Here is a 21,983-nt window from a genome sequence, read left to right on the forward strand (position 1 = left end):
ATAACAAAATACAGCTAAAGCTATGATTTATGAGTAAACTGAAAAGTGGTGAGCTGACATATATTTTCTCAGTTTTATATTTTTTTATGGAATCTTAAAACAGTGGTGACCATAAGTTCATTACATATGTCTAAGGCTATTAAATACACTGCCTATATCTCTTTAGAACGTCACTGGTCTCAGCAAAATTTGTGTGAGTTCACTGAATTCTGAGCCATATTTCTGCTGTCACTAGAATAAGCACTGATTGAGGTTTTAGATCTAAAACACACATGAATTTAAGCACATATAGAGGTGATGAAATATTTAGAACTGTAAGTAATATAACTTAAATAGTTTAAATGTGGAGAAAAATTGCAGTAATAATATTAGATAATTTTTAGTATTTAAAAGTAAAATGAAATTACAATGACATTAAATTCTTTAGTTCAAATATTTACTTGCATCTGAAATCTATAAACCTTTTATGATGAAAACTTCTGAAATCAGATTAAGAGATGAGCTTTTCCACATCCTTACAAGTTCTTGAGAGAACTAAGAAGACTACTACAGCACCCAGCCCTAAGCTTGGTCAGTATGCTGAAATTGTTCATGCAGTGATCCAACTCAGCTGAGACTTTTGATCTGGAAAGTGTTTTCAAAGTACACCTGCTCACACACATTAAACATACAATTGCAATTTCCCCTCCATGTAGAACAGAAGCATTAATCTCTTGTCCAAGATATCCATTGGAGATATGGAATAGAACAGTACAGGTTGGAAGGGACCTACAAAGATCAGCTAGTCCATCTGATAAAAACATCTGTTTAACTCCACCTTCATCAAGAGAGAATTCAAACCAACCAGCTTTCTTTCCTTCCTTCTCCCTTCCTCTCTCCCCTTTTTCTTCTGTCCTCCCTTCTGTCCTCTTGCCCTAATACACACAGCCTTGTGACTACATCACTGTATGAAAAAATGGACATCAAGTGTATGAATATTCTGAGGCAATAGAAAGGATTGTTTCTGGACAAGTACTGCAACCAGCCAACTTCTACTGCAGTCATCATTTCACCTGTCAGTAGCTGAACTTTTAAATCATTAAATCAGCTCATTAAATATATATATATATATATGTGTGTGTGTGTGTATATATATATATATATCCTGAGCACTTTAAAGTTCTCCAAGTGAAAATTCAAGCATTAGGATCCCAAGAGGACAAAACCTCCCTACAGCCTTGAGTAAAGAACCTAAAAGGCAGAATTTAATATCTCTCTCTTCATTATTCACTATTGATGATCTGTAGGAAGCTACACAGTGTCTATGCATACTGAGTGGAGTCCTGCATATTTAGAGAGGACCCTAGGCAGGTGCTTCCACTGGGATCTTAAACAGATGGCAACTAACTCCCTGTGTCTGTGAGACAGGAAGGTTTTCTGACTGTCCTGGAACAAATAGGAACCTTAAAAACAAGCTCTGAAAAGTTCCTTGTATCTGATTCTCATACACTAACCAAATCACTTGTCACAAGTTCAGCTGGGATTGATAGGCCTGGGAAAATATTGCTTGGCTCTTCTTTACATCCTGTCTCATATTCAATTCCATTGTTATATGTAAAGTCAAGGTAGTTGCAAAATAGTGAGAAACTAAGGAAGAAAAATAAAAATGAGAAATAGGAGTAAAAATAAATTAAAAAGTGGGATCTTCCTTTGAACTTGTAAGGAAGATATTCTCATTTTTTTCTCCTGTGAAGATTGCAAAGGAAACTCATTTCAGCTTTGTAAGACCACAACGATTGCTTCAGACACAAAATGAATCAAGCCTCTTGTTGGATTATGTGGGTGGTATTTCCACTCTTCCCTAGTGGGATAATTCACAGCCTGCAGCTGTGGCACGAAAACTCAAATATTTTTTCTCTTTCTGTCTGGCTTTAAAAGGAGGGACCTGCATTCATTTGCTGTTTTAAAGAAAAAGGAAAAAGAAATTGAAGGCCCATTAAAGATAAGCAGTGTGAAACAGAGCAGTCATAAAACAAAACTGCATAAACAAAGAAGGAATTAATTTGCATCTTTTTAAGCAGCTATAGTCTAGTATTTGAAAATGAATGAGAAGATATGTACTTGCCCAGGTGAATAAATAATAAGGTAATGGTTGTAAACAACCCCTTTTGTACTGTTAAGAATCATAACTCTTTACTTACCTGCTCTCAAAGAATAAAGTTTTCTTTTTATACAGCAAATTTTTTTAATATTATTATTACCTATTGAAACAAATTTCTTGGATTCTTTGTGTGCAATTCAAACAAATTAGATAATACATAAACTAAGAACTTGCTATTCTCTATCATTAAAAACACTTTTCAAATTCCCAGCTGGACTTCACTTCCAACTACACTATAAGTCTAGGAATATCTTCTCCAAGGGAAAAAAAACAAAGCAAACCAAAACAAACAAACAAAACCCACAACAACAACAACAAAAAAACCCAAACAAGTAAAACTTGAATTCAGTGTTTCTTCTCTTAATATAACATAAAGTTGATCTTCCATGGCGTGTTTCTTAAAAGCTGCTTGAAAGTTTTTCCATATCCTGTGAATTATTTTCTTTCCTTAATTGTTGTACTGTTTGCCAGTACAAGGACTAAGAAATCACTATTAACACTTAAGCTAATTAAGGTTTTCAGAAAACACTGGTATGTTGTTCTCATTAACAGACTTTAAAAAAATACTATTCAGATATATGAAAAAGAAGATTGCTTTTAAATCCCAAGAAATGAGTGTAAGTGTCCATATTCTGGTACATTAACAGTTTGTTCCAGTACATTGAAATTTTATGTGGAAATCCTACTCTGCAATTAATATGCCTGATGTAAATTGAAAAACCCATAATCCATCCTTCTCTGCTGTAATGTAAGAGCATATTATTATTGAGAAGCTACAGGATATCGGAACCATTTTTTAAAGTTAAATGCCCATTACCTTAAGTCTGCATATAAAATGGTTTGCTTTCAGAGTAGGTAATATACAACTGAATACATCATGATACACATGAAAATATAACAAATAACAATAACAACAATAATAACAATTAGTCCAGTGTGTTTCACCTCCACAAAGAAAATTACATCTTTTAGCATTAGTAAATAAAAAAAGCTTAAAATTAAACACAAAAATGTAATGAAATGCCTGACTGTTCTAGATAACATGAGATATCTGCAATATCTGCCTGGTCACTTATATTAAGTTTGAAAATAGTGTGGTCATTATTATCTTTTTGGAAATTTCCCAAATCTACTGAAAAGCAAAAGTTATATTTTTGAACATTAAGTATAAGTTAATAATTGTGTAAATGTAAATAAAATATGTCAATGCCACTTACTATCCCCTGGAGAAATTTTCAGTGGTTTTGAGGTGATTGTTAATGATTGATTGATACTGAGATACCCTTTCCTGATCAGATGTGGATCAGCTATTATGAAGGAGCAGGGTTCTGGTGGGTTGACCCTGGCTGGATGAGAGGCGCCCAAAAAGCTGGTCTGTCACTCCCCTCCTCTGCAGGACAGGGGAAGAGGAAATACTAGGAGAGGCTCATGGGATAAGGACAGAAAGGATCACTCACCAAGAATTGTCACAGGTAAAACAGTTTCAATGTGGGGAAATTAGTTTGATTTACTGCAAATGAAATCAGAGAAAGACAATGAGAAATAAAAACAAATCTTAAAAAACATCTCTTCCCCCACCCCTCCCTTCTTTCCAGGCTCAACTTAATTTTTAAGTTCTCTACCTCCTTCTCAACAGGAGTGCAGGGAGATGGGGAATGATGTTGCAGTCAGTTCGACACACATTGTCTCTGTCACGCCTCTCTCCTCAGGACTCCTTCACAAACGTCTCCAACGGGAGTCCTTCCCGCAGGCCGCAATTGTTCACAAACTGCTCCAGCATAGGTTCCTTCCACAGGATGCAGTCCTTCAGGAACAGTCTGTTCCAGCAGTGGAGCACAGGGTCACAAGTCCTGCAGCAAACCTGCTCCAGCATGGGCTCCTCTCTGCATGGGGCCACAAGGCCCCGCAAGGGACCTGATCCACCGTGGATCTCTCACAGAGTCACAGCCTCCTTTGGACAGATCCACCCAGTCTCAGATGGGGTTCTCCATAAGCTGCAGGTGTATCTCTGCTTTTTCCTTGGGCTGCAGAGGCACATCCTGCCTCCTTATGGTTTGCACCATGGATTGCAGGGAAATCTCTTCTCTGGCACCTGGAGCACCTCCTCCTCCTCCTCTTTCTTCACTGACCTTGGTGTCTACAGAGTTGTTTCTCTCACATTCTCACTCATCTCTCTGTCTGTACACAGTTCGCCACCCATGCTCCTCTCTTAACTATGTTACACCCAAAGCTGCCATTGGACTCTGCCTTGGCCAGCAGTGGGTCTGCCTTGGAGACCGCTGACATTGGCTCTAGCAGATGAAGGGGAGCCTTCTGGCAGTTTCTCACAGAAGCCACTCCTGTAGCTCCCTGCTACCAAACCTTGCCATGCAAACACTATATGTTCCACACCTTGCCTCTGTGAATCACATATTTAAAAATTATCATAACAATCCACATTCATCACGCAATCTTCACAAACTTCAATCACATCACTCACGTCTACAAAAACTTCCCCACACCAAAATCAAAATAACAACATCACAACACTGAACAAGTTGGTGGTCTAGCAATTTTCTCATTAACAATGATGACAATATCTCATTGTAACCAGCAGCACAGAAACCTCCTGCAGCTGCCCAATTTTTACTGGACTGCTGGATACTCCATTGCTAGTACTGTTACTTTAGGTAAAGGGAAATTAAGACCTCATGTATCAAACACCCTGAAAACTTTTTTAAAGCCAGATAAAGCCTTAATACAAGGAAACAAAAAATGTGTAGCAATACATTTATTCCATGTAGAGACACCACCTTTATGTCTATGCTGTAGAACTCAAGAGATTTTGCTATCTGATTCATGCAGCAAAATTATTTGGGATACTGCACAAGATTGTGAAATCAAAATCTTCTTTCAAAGGATTGCTCTCTGAACAGAATCCCCTTTGTGGAGACACAGGCAGTTTTCTGGAAACAGAATGTTTGTGAGACCATATTCAGAATTCATTCTATCTCTCAGGAGGCAATTTTTCATTTTCTTCCTTCTACAGAAATGTGGAGTGCCAGACTTAAAAAGTACTACTGTCATTTGGATATTACAGAGCTATCTTGAGCTTGTCTGTATATAGAATATTCAAAACACTGCTCCAGCACTTACTTGGCAACAAAAAGTTCAAACCTTTCTTGATTTCTTCATACTCTGAAAACAAGGTTTCATATAAGCATATGTAATAATAACATATTCTTGCAGTAGCAATCAAAAATAATGAATCAGTGTGGTGTTTTGGGCTAGGGTGAGTTTACTTTCTTTACAGTAGCTAGTATGGGGATGTGTTTTGGATTTGTGCAGAACATAGATTTGATAATACAGAGATGTTTTAGTTATTGCTGAGCAGAGCTTACAGAGAGCCAAGGGTTTTTTCTGCTTTTTGTATGGTCATGCTGGCAGGGAATTGGGGGTGCATGGGAGGTTGGGAGGAGACACAGCTGGGGCAGGTGACCTTAGCTGACCAAAGGGACATTCCAGACCACATGACATCATGCTCAGTATATAAAGTGGTGAGAAGAAGGAGGAAGGGGGGGGAATGTTTGAAGTGATAGTTTTTTTCTTCCCAAGTCACTGTTGTGTGTGATGGAACCATGGTCTCCTGGAGATGGCTGAATACCTGCCTGCCCATGGGAAGTGGTGAATTAATTCCTTGTTCTGCTTTGTTTGCATGTGCAGCTTTTGCTTTTGATGTTTAATTGTCTTTGACTCAACCCAGCTTTTTCAGTTTTCCAGCTTTTACCCTTCCAGTTCCCTTCCTGATCCTGCTGATGGGGTAGTGAGGGAGTGGCTGCTTGGGGCTTGCTTGCTGCCTGGGGTTAAACCATGGCAATCAGTCAAAAGAGACATCACAAGAACAAAACCACCTTGAGGTGGTAATGAATGGGAAGTGAACTTAAAGGCTTTGAAACATGCTGTTGTAGTAACCAAGCAGGAGACTCTAAAATGCTGTCTAAGTTGTCAAATACCATAAATTTTTAAGAAAATACTTTGAAATTTACAATAATGGCTTTTATTAGTTTCTTATTCTCTGGGAGCTGTCATCCTATCCAGATGTATGTGTGAATGGAGATGTCTGTATGGAGATGGTTCATTTCAACCCATTCCTGCATTTCAAACTATGTAGAAATGTAAGAATATTATTTTAATACCTAATGCCAATCTAAACCAAATTTTCCCTTTCCTCTGATCGCAACTTCCTCCTGCTGCTCATCTAGCACTACTTTTCTGTGATTGCTCCTGGCATATAAGTCTGTTGGAAAATATTATCATCCTCAGCATACAACAGAAATGTTCAACTCCAACATCCTCATGAGTCAGCAGTGTCTATCAGCCACAGCTTTACCCTTGACTTGGTTAAATTCAGGAAAATATTTATCAAATTGGGAAGGCATTTTATGTTTTAGGTTCTTTTTTCCCATCTTCTGAATGACTACTGAGTAGAATGTTCTCGTAGGGTGCTATAATTTGATGTAGCAAAGAGTATCATCATGGTTTACTATTCAGCAGCAACTGAAAACCCCTGAGAGACACCATGTGCCTGTCATGGACAGAGCAGCTGGAGAGAGGAAGTGACCTGCACACTGTGAGGCAGACAGCCACATACTTACAGCTGAACAGCCACTCTGGTGGTAACAGGCTGATGATGTTCACAGTGGTTGTGACATATTACATGTCATTACAATGTTGCATTAATTACATTATTCACACTTAATAAAATCATAAAATACGAGCCTTAGAATTAGCAGTACTCAAAGCAAAAATGAGAACAAAATTTATTAAACTTGTATATTATTTTAAATGAGATTTTTATACAGTAAGTGGCTTCTTTTGCATTCTACTTGCAGTTATACATATACAGACTATTTTTCTATCAGGTTTCCTTCTCCACTATTCTTCCCCTAACTGGCTACTGATTTTTTCCTCTCTCCTTTTTTCGTTTCTTTAAAAAGTCCTTCATTCTATCACGGTACTTATTCCACTTTGTTCCTCTTTCACCATCACACTTCAAAGACTTCCAGGAGTCAGACAAAGTTCTTTCAACAAGGTAGCACTTTCCTTCACAGAAAGGCAAAATTCTTCTCTGTATAAGGCAGGAGCAGTAGGAGCAGTCTAAGCAGCCTTACAAACCTTTTTTTTTTTTTTTTTTTTTTATTTAATATATCTGATACCCATTACTGTTGGAAAAGTGTGAGACAAATGCAGTAAGCTACAGCTGTTAAAGGAGACCACACGATTTATTTATTCTCCCCACATCACAGAGGGATTCTCAGTCCCAGAATGGAATCCAGATCTATCTTTTACAAGTTTTTAGATGCCCAAAGGAGGCTATGACCCAGTGAGAAGCAGAGTTCTGGTGGGACACGTGGTGCCATGGAGAGAAGAGTCCACACTGGAGCAGGGGAAGAGTAGGAGTAGTCCTTACCCTGAGGAGGAAGGAGCAATAGAGACAAAGTGTGATGAACTGACCACATTCCCCATTCCCCATCTTCACTGTGCCACTGGTGGGGAGGATGTGAAAAAAATTGTGAGTGAAGTTGAGCCTGGGGAGAAGGGAAGGGTGGGGGCAAGGGTTTTTAAGATTTGATTATATTTCTTGTTGTCCTCCTAGTATTTGATTGGCAATAATTGAAACTAATTTCTCCAAGCTGAGTCTATTTTGCCTGTAACCATAATCTTCTGAGAGATCTCCTCCTGTCCTTACCTCAACCTGCAAGCCTTTGGTTTTATAATCATTATCCTGTACACCTGAGGAACGGAGTGACAGTGCAGCTTTGTTGGGTAGTGGGTGTCCAGCCAGGATCAACGCACTACAAAGTTATAGCTGTCATTATTAGGGTATTTTAAAGACTGGTAGGATAATTGTGATTAAAAAAAAAATCCCCAAAAAAGTATAAATACAACTAATCTGAAGTATGAACTATTACAGACATTCTCACAGACTTCCAGTAGGTAAATATTAGTTTCTCCAATCTTTCTGACAACACTCATTTTCTCTTCCCTTTAAATCAATTTTACAGCAGATTACAATTCCTAAAAACTCCCTAGGGACTTGAGCTAACTGAAAAAGGAGAGCTGCTGAAGCACTGTATACAAGGTGAATACTTTTCACTACTGATACGATCATCTCAGAGACCCTTCCAAATCATTTCAGTTAGTGTAATGTGTTCTTTATCTTGAAGAATGGTTTGAACCCTGCTTTAACCCAAACAGTCTTTAAAGTGGTGCAAAATCTATTGCTGAGCCAAACTGATTTTTGACAACTAGCTTCACCTTTAAGTTTCATGTTTTTGCAAATGGATTATCTTTGTTGGCCAAAGTGTTCTTATGTTTTCTATCTGAACTAATTAGACCATTGAAATGTTTTCCCAGTAATCTAAAATGTTTTTATTCTGCTTCTTTTGGATTCTTCTTGAGTTTTTTTGGCCAGGGTTTTTAAAGAGTTTCTGTTGTTTTCTTTATACGTAAGACCCTTCCGATCCTCCTTGCATTGTTCAGTCTCCCATGGGTGATAAATAAATGGACTAGGACTGTGAAAGTTTCATTGGACCAGAATAAGCAAGTCCTCTGATCAAACAAAGCTGAGGGGAGAAAAATGCTCAGGCATTTTCTAGAATCTGGGATTCTAGTAAGTGCTGACCAGCGTTGAGGTACAGACTCACTCAGTGTACTGGAAAGCTTTGCAAAGGATAAGGTTATTTTTCTCAGCTATTTTTTCATGCTAACTTCCCACTGATGACTAAGAGCCTCTCTTTTATGTGGGTTTAGTCTGTGCCAGCTGCTGTTTTTCCTCAGATTCCCATTAAGTAAACACTACTTTATTAACAAGACCATATTACTCACAATTGTTAAAAAAAGAAAGTCAAAAATATTGTTATGTAGTTAATTCTGATTGAATATTGACAATATCAAATCTTTATTTACCCTGATTTTATAGAGTACTGTATGTTTGCTTGCTAACAGCATGGTAATTTCAATGAATGAAAGATAAAGCCACATACGTATACAGCCTCTTATTTCTGTTTTTGACTTATTTACATTAAGCACAGAGTAAACACACTTTATAATTCACAGAAGGCTAAGCCAAAGTCATCAATATGGGTGAACAAACCCATGTTTTGAAGTCTAGCTCTGTCTGATACTCTAAGGTAGATATGCACAAGATCATTATGTATTCTTCACCACAGGTCAGTTGCTTAGCTACCAGAGAAGTAGAGAACTACTAATTGAAAGTATTCAGTATTGCTGGCAGCATCTGTTGCAGGACACTGATCTTGGAAAAACTCAGATATAAATGTTGCAGGAGGAAGAATGAAAGAAAAATTCACACAATATCATCTTGCTGAAAATGACTAATGTTTATCTTCAGTATTGAGATATATGAATTATCATCAGTGAAATGATATTGATTCTGATGACCATCAAATGCTCCTGTGATAAATTTCGTTGTAGAGATTACTTATTCCCAACAAGCTTATATACTGTGGTTATATTTTAGATGCAATTGTTGTTGCAAATAGTGGAGTAATTTCTTATTTATATAGCTCTGTCCCATTTCCAAGTAATTAATTGCATTCAGGGGCCTCTAGTTAATAGTAGAGTCATTAAAATAAAATAAAAAAAATAAATTCAGGAACAGACAAGAATATTATCCTCTCATGAGATCCCTAATTGCTAAAACTCCTGCATTTAGTTCATATGAAATCTGAAACTTTGTAGTGTAACAAGCACTCCTTTATTTTATCTCAGAGAAGAATTTGATGATACATTATTAACTTTTCACAGTATTCTCCAGTTTAGGTGGGTGGTTTTTTAATTTTATTGTTTTTCTCTTGCATTCAGGGTTTTATAACTTCATTTTCTGCCACTCCTAATGTCTGGAATAAAAAAGTTAAGGCCATCCCGTTGGGATAAATGAGAGGCTCTCTTTAATCTATTGTCCTCCTATCAGACTTTTCAAATGAGACATTTTCAAACTTTACCTTTCAGCTGTCAGATTGGAAAAAAATAAATTTGGACTACAACTACGTTCCACTGCACTTTTGCATATAAAGCATTAGGAAACCATTCCTTGAAACAAAATCTCAGCAGTTTTATTGAGAAAGTTCCGTTAAACTTCTTCCATAGAGAAATGTCTCACAGATAACTTCTCATTAATTCAATAAATCTATATTTCCATAGATAGTTTTTAAAGTTAAGGTTGCTCATAATGATGACTCTGTTTGTATACCATTTTGTAGATCTGACAGATCTGTAAGTGAATAAAAGATACAAGTTTTTTGTATTTATCTGATTTCCAGAGACTTTAAAACCAAAGACAAATTTTTGTACTTTCTGGGCCTACTTAAAATACATTGTCCCAAGATTATCTGTTCACATAACAGGATTTCATATTCTCTTACCTGGGAGAAGAATTCAGAACTTGAGTAAACAAAATACATTTAACTGACAGACTGCCATGTTAATTTAGGACATTTTTATCTTTTATTAATGGATAAAGAGTGATATTGCATGGCTCCAATAATATCACTTGCAACTCAATAAATCCTTTTTTTTAAATTTTGTTGTGATTCTGAAAAAAAATCCCACCCTAATTTTTGGTAAATTGTAGGGTTGTCCACTAGAGAGTAGGCCTAGAACTGTCCCTTGTATGCCTCTATAAAAATATCCCTAAACCAAGTCACTGGGGAAAGTAACAAATGCAGCTTGTTGCAGACAACTTCAGCTCACAAAACTGCACGTTCTAAATAAGACATCCAGTTGAATATTCATATATTTATGATTGCACCACCTTGCAGTCAGGACAAGGTCAATAAGGTAGCTGGCATAGGCCTTGATCGAAGTAGTACATGATCCTCAGGGAACACAGCAAACCACCCAAAGTGCAGAGATATGTTTAATATACCAAGACTGCCTTAATTATAACCTATGAATTCAACCAAAATTTCTGTTTCCTCAGACAAATGAATTTTTCTCCTCTTGTAAAACACTTAAAGTTCTAAAAACACTAAAACATCACTCATTAGTCTCAGCTAACATCTGACATCCCAAAGCCTAGGAAAATGCCACAGCTTCCTTGCCAATCCATGGGTCTTTCCAGAGATGATTCTATTGTATTTAAGCTCTGCACTTGGTTTTCCTTTCTATAACTTCCTCTTTCAAAACTAAATTTTCTGTTACATGGAGAAAGTAGATTTAACTTCATAAGTTAACATAATTTTGAGAGAGTGGTTGCTTAGCGCTTACTTGCCGGCTGTGCTTTGACCATGACACTCTGACCAGTTTTTCATCCCTTATCGTTTTTGAATTCCCTGAAATCCATATAGGCTATTCAGGGCTCAATGAATCTTTCGTCCCTTCATAGATATTTCCATGTGATATAAATAATAAAGCTGCTAACACCGAGGACTAAAGTGTTTCAGCAAAACTTATTTTAAGGTTGGGATATAAGTAACTGGTGATTGAAGGAAAAAAATACTTTTCATCCAAGCAGAAATTAAGAACAATTTAAACAAGAACTAATAAAGTTGAACCTTTGAAATCACAAGTTATAGATAATTTACAAACAATAATTGGAAAAGGCTCAGCTAATGAGGTCTCTGGACCATTAATAATCTGTTTCAATAACTCCAAAGAACCCAAAAGACTGGTAAGAAACCATCTCTGTATGTCTGGTTTAATAAGGTAAAACCAATGGCCCAAATAACTATCTATTTTTCAGTCTGACCATTTTTGCAGATTAAAAAGGAGAAATACTGATAGAAATTCAGCAGAGACAATTTAAAAGCCAAAGTAATTAATGGTGATTAAATTTTTGCATGGTTGGAGTATGAATAAGTATAGATGGCATGTGGCAAGAGAGGTTATATAATATCTCTATATGACACTGGACTGTTGTGACTTCTGCATTTCCCAATTCATCTCATATATTAACAAATTTGAAGGAAAAAAACAACCAAACAAATGTCCTACAGCTGATAGAACACAGTTGGTAAGGTTCCAGATGGATGAAAAGAATTTGGCTCAGTTAGGTGGAAAAATGAAGTGTCCAAAGGTTGGTTGTGGAATTTAGACATTTGAATAAGAAATAAAGCATACATTGAAAATATCGGTACTGTGGTGTTATATTTTAAAATCAAGAATGAGATCAGACTACTAGATCAGGACTTGATTTACAGACTGAAAACTAAGTCTGTCCCTTTGATCCTCACAAATCAATCAGCAACAAGGCCCAGCACTATCCAACAGCATCCTGGACTGTACTAGGAAGAGCACCACCAGCAAGCAGATTTATATAATTGATCCTTCCCATGTACTCAGCACTGGTGAGACAGCTGGAGTGCTGCTCCCTGTGCTAGGCTCCATACTACAAGAGGCATGAATATATTTGAGATAGCACAGTGAAGGACCACTAATGTGATTCAAGGATTGCAGCATCTGTTGAACTAGGAAAGACTGAGAGCTGGGAGTTCTGCCAGGAGAAGGAAGGTTTTAGTGGCATCTTAGTTACGTGTACCAATACTTAATGGTAGAAAAAAAGGATGTAGAAGCCAGACTTTTCTCAGTAATACCTAACAAAAAGACAGGAGACAGCATTCACAAATTAAAAAGCAGGAAATTCCAGTTAAACACAAGGAAAGATGTAATTCCTGTAGAAACACTAAAAGCTTTGGGTTGGAAGGAATCTCTTAAAGATCATTTAGTCAAGCTCTCTGCCATGGTCTGGGACATCTTTTACTCAGCTTACTCTTTTGACCAGGTTGCTCAAAGCTGGAAAGGTGGTTGAACACTGGAACAGGTTGCCTGGAGAGGCTGTAGAGTCTCAATCCTCACAGAAAGTCAAAGGCCAACTGGACACATTCCCGAGCAATCTGCTCTAGTTCATCTTGCATTGAGCAGTGGGATTTGGCAAGATGACCTCTGGAGGTCCCTTCCAACCTTAATGATTCTGTGATTCCATGATGAAAAAACAAGAGGTGACTGTTACATTACTGATGTGTATGATGTATATGATGTTTGACATGGAGCTTCTCACAAAGCTTTATTATTAGATACTGAAATATTTCAAGTATTATAATTTACATACAAATTGTTAATCTAAGATATGGACGCTTGCCATATGCACTTTCCCCTTCTTTCTTTTACTCCTCGGTACACAGAGGCATACAAATAAATTTTACTTTCTCTCTTTATCAACCAAACCTGTCCTGAATCACTGAAAATTTTGAGACACTTAAATCACTGCATTTTAGTAATCTTTCTTGTTTTTTCATGAACCCCTATTTCTGGCAATAGCTATAACTGCGAGATATCTAAATGCCGTGCACTAATAACAGACCTGAAGATTTCGGTTTTGGATGTGTGAGAGCTGGGAGGCATTAATGCAAATAAAAATTTTATAATTTTCAACCAAAAAATATGCTAGCATTGTAAATAAATGGTTTCCAGTATTTTTCTTTTGGGGATTTTTCTGACTTTCTGTGTCTACTAATTTTCAGACTTTTCTAAGGACGACAACATTCTCACTGGGTCTATTATCAGTGAGTTCCTTCATATAATTTTTATATTGGGAAATTAAACCAAAAGCAAACACTTGTACACAACTGTTCTTTCCTGTACGAGTTTCTTCTATTAAATGTATGGGGGGAGGGAGGGGGAAACCCGACCAACAGAAAAGTAGTGTTCAGAATAAAGTAAAGCTGACTAAGAGTTCCAATATTGCATGCTTCTTAACCCAGTATCTAATTTCCTCTTCAGTTATATATCAATTACTTTGATATACAGAATTATATAGTATTGTCCTATTAACTTGTGACTTACATAAAGGCATGGTTTCCCACCCATTTTCTGACTCTAAGCTAGTCTTTGAAAATGTCATTCCTGGATGATTACCTCCTATCCAAAAAAAAGTATCAATATTTCTTTATACCCAAGTCTATGAATTCCTTTTATGGCATGTGCAGAAACTGGGTGCTTTGCCTGAGTTTGCAGTAATAAGTCAAGCATGCTGCTTTCTGAAATTTATTGTTATTATGTTGGTTTTGACTTGCTGATGTAATTACTAAATGTGCAGTCTGAATTGTTCTAATAGTCTCACTGATAGCAGTGGTTGGAGTTAAGTCAGCAGCAGTAATCATTGTTCTGGAGATGATAATAAGCCCTTCCCACCTTTTCCTCGTGTCTGTTTTTCATACTATGAGGAAGAAGCAAGTTGGAATAGTCTACATTAAGAACAGTACTACAACAATCTGTTAAAACCTATCAATTAATCCTCTGTTAGTCCGTCATCTCCCCTGTCACATTCCTTTAGAATCCTGGAAAACTGGAAAAGAGAAAAGAAAAGAAAAGAGGAGGCATCCTCAAACTTTTCTTGGCATTTCATTCTCACGGTGAGACCATAATCAACTCTCACAATTTCTACTGCAAATATATCTCTTATAATACAGCCAATAAGACATGCAGAAGCAATTTAGTCACTAGACCGAACAAATAAACCCCCACTTTTATTTGAGTACAGTGAATTCTCATATTACCTACTCCAGCCATACTGGGTAATTTCATATTGTTTCATTCCTGATACTCGCACAGTGTTTTTCTGACACCACGCCAGGAGTCTTTGTTGCTCCTTCTTATGTCCTCTACTCCAAATTATAAGTGCACTCTGCCTTCTTTAATCCAGTAGATACCTTGATAATCAAACCTAAAAATGTTCCTTTTACCCCCATTCCCTTGCCTCCCCAACCTGCTTTCCAGACCACTTTACTTAAAACTGTCTGCCCTCTGGGATTCATAAGCTGAAATAAGGGGGGAGCTTTACTAACCTGTGGGTTTTTGTCCAATAAGGTTTTAAGACAGTAGAACCATATAAGTAGAAATCCAGAAAGCCAATAATCTAAAATCCTACCTGTACTCAAGGCTGTCACCCAGGTTGCCAGCTTATTGAATTGTGACTTACATTCCAGTGTGTATTCTCTAGTTCAAAAATATAAGAAGTGCTCATTTTCTTATCCATATAGATTCAGCTTATGCTCAATTTGTATGCAAAGCAAATAATTTGCTCATACTTGTAAAGGATATGCATTATCAGAACACAACACCTGCAGGACAAAGGAGAGGTTAATTTCATTGTTGCCATGAAGAAAAGGAGATCATTATAGAGCCTGCAGTAACCAAGCTCTGTGAAATAGCTGCATTAGTCATTAACTTTCCAGCACTAAATTTCATATCAGACTCAATTAACTACTACATAGCTTTTAATGACAATATTTTTCAGATGCAGCTTTTGTTTACTAATAAGATTTCCCATCACAACCAACTTTGCCATTACTTTGGTGGCATTAATATTCAAGTCTTGTGCTTCTCTGAAGAAAATGGAGCAATGAAAATCACACTTGCTGAAAATACTCCTTGAATTATTCCTCTAAATTTTAAAGAATTTAAGTTGCACTTTTGCACTAAATGGCAATAGGTGCGTAGATGAATATCATCTCTTCATTACATCCACAGAACAAACTAGAGTTGTTTATAGAACTTCCATTTGACCAGAATATTTCTGTTGTGTTTGAGACTTTCATGATCAAAGGCCTTTAAAATAGAATTGTCCTTTAAGTTTGTTATTTTCTTATCCTATTGAAAGTGAAAGCTCAGAACAAAAGAAGTCACAAAGTTAATATATCCAGAAAATAATTTATGTAGGTAATTAGCGCAACATGCACATAATAAGAGCAGTTGGATTAAGACATAAGATCACCCACAACCTACAGAAGAAAATATTCCCTTCTTTAGTCCCTCTGGTTCCTACCCATAATTTTTTGCCTTTTTTGGAAAGGTGGGAGAGATCCTTAGGTTCAGATAACAGCAGTTATACTTTTACCTTATTTGTTTATCTGCTTTGTTGCCTTTGTGTCACTTATATAATTGTTAGTTGTGGCTTTGGTGCAGGTTTTTTGTCTGTGCTATGGGAGAAATACAAATGCTTCATTTTAATTTTGAAAGATACCCAGGTACACACAGGCAACATGTGAGAAAACCTAGTGTTGAAAGCAGTTGTGAAAGCACTGGTCTCTAACTTGGACATAACTGCCAAGGGTACGCTTTTCATCTATATTGATTCTTGTGTTTGTTTTCACAGTCCTAGAAAACCTGAGTAACAAGGCTATACTATAAAGAAATAACTATAAACCCTCACCAGACATGTGGATATACTGTTCAAAAGTAGCTAATGGTAAATAGTTCTGCAAGTTGATTGAGAAAGCCTATGATTGTTCTTAAGTAAAAAATGTTCTAGCCCTGTATTTTTTTCTAGTTTCTGTGACATTTCCTTCTTCAGCATTCTGACTTCTTTTGTTTTCTGCATCTTTTGGTCATCTGCCATATACTGTTCTTCTCTTTTGGATATGCTACTGGGGCTCTAGGAAAGAATAACAAGTAAGCAAGTTTTATGCTGTTTTCACTTTTTAAATTTTTTCTTAATAAGGAAGGTATTTATCCCAGGGAAATCCATCAGATAGGAAACTATCATTTCACTATCTTGGATATATCAGTCAGAAGGCATTAATAATGACCACCAGCAGTAGGTTTTGTATTATTTATAGAGACCATAGTGAGAATGCTGGAGTAGGATCTATTCATGACATCTCACAGATAATGTATAGGACAATCCCTCCCATTCTCCTTGTGCTGAGACCAGCTGGGATTACTGCCTTATTTACACCATTGGGTGTTCCCTTCAAGCAGTACTTGTTGTCATCCAACGTGTCCTTGGATAGTAAAACTAAAGGAGTAATATCTAAGTCATATAGAAGGCCAAAAAAGGACCTACATTCAGTAAAACTCTCCAATAAGAGGTTGGATTGCAGCACAGAGCAATAATTATCTGAAAGAGCATATTTATGAAATCCATTTTAGTGTTCTTTTTAGTAATTTGATGTGACATAGAGATGATACATTGCAGAACATTTTCAATTACTTTCTCTTGGATAAATCTTCAGTGCCATCGCTTCACTGCAGCTCAGGTTTCATGGATCCTAAAGAAATCATTGTAGTGTCTTAAGTAACCTTTTACAATCCAAGTACATCACATTTCCTACATTCAATTTTAAATTGTATTGTGAAAATTTTACCAATTTTTACAATTAAGAAGTGTGGATCAATAACATTTATTAGGTGCCTTGCAATATAACTAATGTGTAAAATATATTCTAAATATAAAATATTGTAATACAAATTAGACATTTCTTTTTCTAAGACAGGTTATCAGCTAAGATGGAAAAATAAGGAGCAATTAGTTAAACTAAGAAATTAATAAAATTACCTGGGGTTAAAGAACAAGTGTATATTTTCAAATACATGTTCTATATCACACATTTAGCAACCAATCTCCTCAGTTCTAATTTCTCTGAAGTTTATCATAATTTTGCTAGTCACCTGTCTATTCAGCTATTTCTTCAGACTTAGAGGATGAGTCTCAAGTTCTTTCAAACTCTGTCAACCTAGACTGGACTGAAAAGGCTAGTTCATTTTGTTCTGACTACAAACACCTTTGCAGAACTGAAACCTTCCAGATGTTCCAACAGAGAGAGCTGAAAACTGTCTGAAAGATGTGTGAACAACGTTACCATTTCTTTCAGTACCTAATATGAAAGGCATTGACAATTAGCATTTGCTTAAGAGCTAAGCTCTGTCTTATCTGATAAGTTTCAGCTCTGTTCTCATCCTCTAAATTAAGGAGGGAGTGTTTTGCTTTATTTGAATTACTCTCCAGTCCATTCAAACTATGAGGACTCTATTTATCAGAACATATAAGTTTATTAGTCCCTGAGAAGTCAGTAACACCTTTTTTTCCTACTTGTTTAGCTGATTACCATTAACACTAATCACACACTTGTTAATTTTTTTGGTAGTTAAGAATACACCCTAACTGATGCAAGCAGCTTTGAATGCATGAAGGGGGTGGTAGTTGTGTATTTTTACAATATGTATGAATGCATTGATAAAATTCATTTAGTAGTGAAACCACACTTTCAAAATTTGAGAAGGAACCCTCTGTGAAGCCAGTTTAACTCTGATGCTTATTAAAAACAACTCATGGGCTCACCACAAAAACTCCTCACATTCTTTTCACAAGGGGTGTTAATTTTAACCGTCGTTATTAAGACATGCGCTTTACTGCTCAAGCTGCAAGATATATTATCATTTTCATATGGCTGCTATCACGTATTTCATTGTATATTGATACAAAATGGACATAAAAAAAGCTAATCACCTCATTCCTCACATATTCCTAGCTGAAGGTTCCATCCAGGCAACCCAAGGGCAATGGCTTTGGATTACAGCTTTATCAACAGCTTGTCTCAAGGAGGAAACACAAAAAGGTTTTAACCAGATATGTAGAGATATGCTATTTTTATAAAACGAGCAACCAACCCCAAAAAAACTGTATTCCAGTTCTTGAAAATAAACAAAAATCTCCAGGGCAGTATTGTCACCAGCCTTTGAGGACATGAAATCCAGGACTATTAATCAGAAACATTGAAAAATATTTTATTCATTACAGTCTTTCATTACTGAGTTTTTATGCAGAGGATCGTGAAACACCCTTTAAATGAATTAATAATTTTAAAACTAGTTAAAATTATATTAACTTTATCAAACTCAAGGTGAAATATCACTATGGTATAGTTAGATCGCTGTTATAAAAGTGTTTATTCTAAAGTAAGCATATAAATGTACTCTTTTCTCCATTAAGAAGTGCTGGATGACAGACATAATGCTCCTAATATCAGCTCGACTTGAGTCCCCGTTGTATTAATTTGCTAGGACCTCCTTCCTCATTTCTACTTCTTAAATTGTACCAAATATAGGAATAGATCACAGAGAATATTTTAAGTATGAACAATTTGAATCTCTGAGTTTCAAAGGAAGGGATCTGAGACAAAATTAAATTCAATACATTGAACTCAAGTTCAAAGGAATTTCCTGAGTTATTGTTGGGTTTTTGTTTCTGTGTTTGTTTGTTGGCTACTGGACTTTTATCAAATTGGTTTCAAGAATTGGAAAATTAAGCTGAACAAAGGCAGCTCTGTTTATGAGGTCTTTCACACAGAGAACACACACTTTTCAAGAAAACATGATATATGGGAGCTACCCTATTTTTTTACTCAAGATCATTTACAAGTACCTTGGAAAATCAGTTCCAGCCTGTTTTTAAATAAAAAATTCAACGGATAGTTTAACTATAATTAGATCCAAATAGTATCTCTAACAGAAGCAGAAGACTAGTACATTTTCAGCTCTAAACCAGATAATTTTTTTTGTAGAGTGAACAATAATATATTAAATACTACAAGACCAATTTACCAAAATGCTGCAAATATACTTCAATGTGTTGCTATTACTACCTGTGGTGGGTTAGCCTCTTCTGGTTCTCAGTAGCCTACCAAACTACTCTCTCACCCCCCTTCCTCAGCAGGGCATAAAGTGAAATTAAGATGAACAAACTCATGGATCAAGGTGAAGACAGTGAGGTCACATCACAGGCAAAACAGAGAACTTTAGAAAGACTACCTTAATTTATTGCCAATAAAAAGCAGAATAGGACAGTGAGTAACAAAAGCAAAAATAAAACCATCTTCTTTCCCTGCACCTCCATTTCCCAAGTTCAGTTTTATTCCTTCATTCCCAACTTCCTCCCAACCTCAAATAGCACAAAAGGGATGGGGAATGGGGGTTATGATCATTTCAGAACACTTCATCCCTGCCACTCCTTCCTTCTTATACTTTTCCCCTTCTTCTTCATGGCTCTTTTCCACAGGCTACAGCCTTTCAGAAACAAACTGCCATAGCATGGGTCCCCATGGGCCACCATTCCTCTCAGAAAGCCTCCTGCTGCATGAACACAACCACCTGCTCCAGTTGAAGCCTTCTACAGGCTGCAGTGTGGTTCTTCACAGGCCTCAGGGGAACAGGTTGCTTCACCATGGTCTTCTCTCTGGACTATGTGGGATTCTCCACTTTTTCTCATTTAGTGCCTGTGGAGTTCTTTCTCTCCTTTCTGTCCCTTCTCTCCCCTCTCTCCTGCTCCCCAGCACTTTTTTACCCTGCCCTAAATATCACAGAAACACAGCTGATGGGGATCAGCTTTGGCTGGCATGGGATCCATTTAGGAGCCAGCTGAAACTGACTGTGCCCAAAATGGGGACAGTCCCTAGTGTCTTCTCACAGAGGCCACCTCTAAAGCCTTCTTACTACCAAAACTTTGCCACATAAAAAATATACACTATTTGAAACAATTTTATATTGCTTAACACTCTGAAAGAATACCGATATCTCAGCTTTAAATTCTTCCTAGGCTTTTCTGTAAGACAGTGTTAGTGATTCCTGCAAAGGGTTCAAATCTAAGCTGTTGCTCTCATTTCTAACACAAAGAATATTTTCAGGCATAGACCTAGAAGGCAACTTTACTGTGAATAATACAGTTTACATATACATATTTTTATTATAGATATCAGGGGTAGCTGGGGAGGTTCACTGGTTATTCTGGGAAAAAAGCCCTTAGGTAATCAAAAGTTAAATCAAGAAGTTAAGCTCAAACAGAAGATTTCAAATATCTGTGCAAAAATTTGAACAGCAAGAATGAGATAAAATAAATTTGGAACCACAGTTTAAGATAATATGGATGCTACAGGAACTGGCATTTCACCCTTCCTTTCTCGCAGGCCAGCAGCCTTTTGCTGCTCATGCAATCCTGTGGTGAATCAAATTGAGAATCCGATCTAAGTTAAAATTAATCAGAAAAAAAAAAAAAAAGCTGTTTTAGCTCTGATTGGTTCCCTGATCTAGTTCAATGTGCAGCAGCACAAACATTTCTGCTAGCCCAAGGGAGGAAGCAAAGCAGGGTGAGAATAAGCTGTCAGGTAGAGAAGGAGGTCAGGACTGCTGCTTGAGGCAGCAGTGCTAGCTGACAGAGTACGTGAAACTGCAGCTTGAGGTGATTTCATATTTGCATTTTTTTCATCAAAACCAAATCTTCATGTTCTGCTCTTGATTAATTCTGATGTTCCCAGAGAAAGGACTACAGCATGAATCTTTACTTATACTAATACTATACTTATACTAATACTTTAAAAGTATTAGTCATTTCTGCTTTTTTGAAATTAATAACAAGGTTTATTAATGAAAACAAGGGTGACGTCACTATTACAACAGTGGGGCAATAAGAACAACAGCCCAGACCAATGCAAAAATAAACTAAATGAAATTATGTTGCTCCATCAGTTCAGACTAACAGTGTTTGTAGACTAGATTCTAGTTTTTAACAGCTCCTGTAATTGAATGTTGTGGAAAAAAGCCTCTCCTGGAGTGCCCTATTTTTAAGGGAATTACTGTGATATTTGAATAGTTTAGCAAGCCACTGTACATATGCAGCTGTCTGACATGAAAACTAGCTGTGCAGGAGTGAATCAGTATTCCAATCTGCACTGGTTATAACTTTTAAAGCAGTGATGCTTGCACATACGACTGAGATTCAGTTTATGTACCTATAACAGGGAAGACTCAAACAAACCCGCTTTCTATGGAAAAGCAGTCAGTTAAATAGAGATGAAAATCAGTAAATATACAGCAACTATTGCATTTCATTTGTACAGTTGCTGACTGGAAATGAGGTAAGGATGCAGCAACATGTCATCTAACTAGTATTTGCTACCCTGCGACAAAAGATCACTTCCATGGCAAAGAAATTACCTACTTTTTCACACATTCATGGATCATAGACCTCAATTAAATACAAAGATCTTCAAGTATTTTTCAGGTAAGGAAA

The sequence above is a fragment of the Coloeus monedula genome, assembly GCF_965178545.1.
Source record: "Coloeus monedula genome assembly, chromosome: 6".
NCBI classification, from domain to species: Eukaryota; Metazoa; Chordata; class Aves; order Passeriformes; family Corvidae; genus Coloeus; species Coloeus monedula.